At 43.1% G+C, this 4,083-nt stretch overlaps 1 pseudogene; it reads right to left on the bottom strand.

Annotated features, from left to right (window-relative positions):
• Positions 1–1,725: 1,725 nt before the first annotated feature.
• On the bottom strand, positions 1,726–3,540 carry LOC104073821 (annotated as a pseudogene).
• Positions 3,541–4,083: the final 543 nt, after the last annotated feature.

The following is a 4,083-nucleotide window of genomic DNA, read 5'->3' on the forward strand; positions in this document are numbered from 1 at the left end:
TTATAATTATTATTATATTGTTGACAAGAATAAATTTTATTCAATATAAATATTAAGAAACAAAAGCCTAAAATTATGCAATATTATTAAACAAGTTTTGTAAATTTGTTACATTCCATGTATCATACAGTGCCCTGGAAGTCTTTCTTCATCTTCTTTTTAAAGTCTTTCTTCATCTTCTTTTTACTTATTTTGGTGGTATTTTCTAAACTGATATGAATGAACTTGTACTTTTTTTTGATGTTGTTCTTTCACTGTTTCATTTTGCTTTCAGTGAAGTCTGTCATAGTCTGCTTAGCATTTTCCTACGCAGTTCTAGAATTAATTTTCAAATGTACAGTAAGGATGACTTTGACCTTGGCAGTAGTGTTTTTTTCCGACGAAAATTCTATAAGCCTCACTATAGTCTTATATCATTCTGTCCTAATAATAGCGTATTCAAGGATGGCAGCTTTGCAACCTTTCGGAGTATGCAGTGGAGCAAAAAGCAGTAAAGATAATCACATGTAGCAAGTTTTCATGCCTAAATAAATAAAAGTATATTTGCTAATGCTCAAACGCATTTCAGAGTGCGTGCACATTTGTGCATATGCTCAGTAACCCTCACAAGGGATTTTGCTGGCTGTCCCTAAGCTTACAGAGGTAGGCATGAGTCAAGTGAGGCTTAGTGCAAAAGGGAGAAAATTACAGGTGGGAGAAAATTACAAGGTCCTTCGCAAGTTAATGGTCATTCTTCCTGTCTTCCAACATACAAACAATCGTATATTCTCATTCTGGTAACATTACCTTGACAGTGAATGTCCTGTATTATCACTGCTTTTACAATATTGTTCCATCTGTGTTGTAAGTCCATGTGCATGCACACACACGGATGCAGACATACACACGACTGCTACAAATTTTCTGTTGAGACTGCCACTGCTAAAAAGCATTTGAGGCACCACTGCATATGATACAGTATAATACAATGGTTTCCATATAAAAATATTTTGTTCTCATAAGAACAGTGAGATTGACTTCTTAATACGTTTATATCTTGTTACCCAAGATATAAGGATATCTTTATCTCTATTTCTTGCCATTCTTTTTCAATTTAACTGCATTTTCATACAATTTTATATTTATAATCCTTCTAATGTTGTAAAACTTTTAGCTCTTTGTGATTCTGAGGGTAATACTTGCTAAGTGCTTTGGGATGCCTTAGTAGATGCTAAGTCTTTAGAAAGTTATTATTATTGTTGTCACGTTACTGGTGTACTGCTTATTTGCCCCTGTTATAATGCCACACACACAACTCTACTGTTAAGATTAGAATCATAGAATACCAGGTTGGAAGGGATCTCAAGGACCATCTGGTCCAACTATTCTTGGCAAAAGCACAGTCTAGACAAGATGGCCCAGCAGCACCCTGTCCCATCTGCATTTTAAAAGTGTCCAATGTTGGGGAATCCACCACTTCCCTAGGGAGATTATTCCAATGGCTGATTGTTCTCATTGTGAAAAATTTTCCTCTTGTGTCCAATCGGAAGCTCCCCAGGAGTAACTTGTACCCATTACCCCTCATCTTTTCCATGTGACTCTTTGTAAAAAGGGAGTTTCTATCTTATTTGTAGCCACCCTTTAAATACTGGAACATTGTGATAAGGTCTCCCCTAAGCCTCCTTTTCTCAAGGCTGAACAAACCCTGTTCTCTCAGCCTTTCCTTATATGGCAGGCTTCCCAGACCTTTGATCATCTTTGTGGTCCTTCTCTGACCCCTCTCCAGCCTGTCCACATCTTTTTTGCATAGCAGGGACCAAAACTGAACGTAGTATTCCAGGTGGGGCCTGACAAGCGCTGTGTAGAGTGGGATAATGATTTCTGTATCTCTGCTGGTGATGCCCTTGTTGATGCAACCTAGCATCCTGTTGGCTTTCTTTGCTGCAGCAGCACACTATTCACTCATATTGAGCTTGTTGTCCACCAGGACCCCCAGGTCCCTTTCCATAGAGCTGCTCCCCAGCTGGGTAGATCCCAGCCTATGCTGCACTCCTGGATTTACAGAAGATCCTGTTTTCCCAGGTGCAAGACCTTACACTGGTCCTTGTTGAACTTCATGAGTTTCTTGTTAGCCTATTCTTCCAGCCTATCCAGCTCTTCCTGCAGGGTGGCTCTGCCTTCCGAATCGTCCACTTCTCCACTCAGTTTGGTGTCATCAGCAAACTTCATCAGGGTACATTTGATCCCATCATCCAGATCACTTATGAAGATATTAAACAGTGTTGGGCTCAATATCGATGCCTGGGGGACCCCACTTGTGACAGGTTGCTGGTTTGAAAAGGAGCTGTTTACCACCATCCTCTGCATGTGGCCTGTCAGCCAGTTCCCTACCCACTGCACAGACCTCTTGTCTAGACCGTAACACATCAGTTTCTCAAGGAGAAGGCTGTGGGAAACTGTATTGAAAGCCTTGGAGAAATCCAGGTAGACAGTGTCCATGGCTCACCCCACATCAACCGAGCAGGTTACTTTGTCGTAGAAGGCTGTCAGGTTTGTCAAGCACGATTTGCCCTTGGTGAATCCATGCTGCCTTTTCCCAATCACGTGCTTCAATTGACTTGTGATAGCCCCCAGGAGGATTCATTCCATAACTTTCCCAGGGACTGAAGTAAGACTGATGGGCCTATAATTTCCTGGTCCTCTTTTAAGCCCTTCTTGCAGGTGGCGGTGACATTAGCCTTCTTCCAGTCTTCTGGGATGTTCCCCGATCTCCACAACTTCACAAAGATTATGGAAAGCAGCCTCACAATGATGTCAGCCAGCTCTCAACACCCTCAGGTGGATAACGTCAGGGCCCATCTATTTGTAAGGGTCAAGCTCCTGTAATAGTTCACATACCAACTCTTCCTTCACTGATGGTGGGTCTGTGTTTGCATCAACCCGGATTTTTGTTCCCAAGGCTGGGGGCCCAATAGTGCTGGTAAAGCCAGAGGTGAAGAAAGTGTTGAGAACCTCTGTCTTTTCAGCATTGTTGGTGAGTAATTCATGCCTCCTGTTTAACAGCAGGCCAGTATTTTCCTTCTGTTTCTGCTCATTGTTTACATACCTGAAGAACTCTTTCTTGTAGTTTTTGACATCTCTGGCCAATTTCCATTCGAGCTGAGCTTTTGCTTTTCTAACTGCATCTCTGCACACCCTGGCAATGCCCTTGTAGTTCGCAACGGGTATTTGTTCACTTTTCGATCTCCGGTATGTTTTTCTTTTGGTTTTGAGCAGACTCAGATGCTTGCAGTTAAGCCAAGGAGGTCTCTTGCTCCACCTACTTCCCTTACTTTTAAAGGGGATGAACTGTTTTTGTGCTTCCAGGAGAGCGTTCTTGAAAAACTCCCAGCATTTGCTAGCTCCTTTATCCTTCATGGACGCTTTCCACAGAATCCCTCTCAACTGAGCTCTGAGCGAGCTGAAGTTTGCTCTTCTAAAATCTAAAACCTTTGTCTTAGTACTAACCTTCAGCGTGCTCAGCAGGATCCCAAACTCCATAATATTGTGATCACTTGTCATGGTTTAACCCCAGCCGGCCACTGAGCACCACGCAGCTGCTCGCTCACTCCCCCCGGGTGGGATGGGGGAGAGAATCGGAAAGGTAAAAGTGAGAAAACTTGTGGGTTGAGATAAAGACAGTTTAATAGGGAAAGCAAAAGCCGTGCGTGCAAGCAAGACAAAACAAGGAATTCATTCACTACTTCCCATTGGCAGGCAGGTGTTCAGCCATCCCCAGGAAAGCAGGGTCCATCGCACGTAACGGTTACTTGGGAAGACAAACGCCATCACTCCGAACGTCCCCCCCTCCTTCTTCTTCACCCGGCCTTATATGCTGAGCATGACATCATATGGTATGGAATAGCCCATTGGCCAGCTGGGCCAGCCGTCCCGGTCACACTCCCTCCCTGGCAGGGCACGGGAAGCTGAAAAGTCCTTGACTAGCGTAAACATTACTTAGCAACAACTAAAACATCAGTGTGTTATCAACACTATTCTCATACTACATCCAAAACACAGCACTATACCAGTTAGTAGGAAGAAAATCAACTCCATCCCAGCTGA

This window comes from Fulmarus glacialis, unplaced genomic scaffold, assembly GCF_000690835.1.
Source record: "Fulmarus glacialis isolate BGI_N327 unplaced genomic scaffold, ASM69083v1 scaffold4463, whole genome shotgun sequence".
In the NCBI taxonomy this organism is placed as follows: domain Eukaryota; kingdom Metazoa; phylum Chordata; class Aves; order Procellariiformes; family Procellariidae; genus Fulmarus; species Fulmarus glacialis.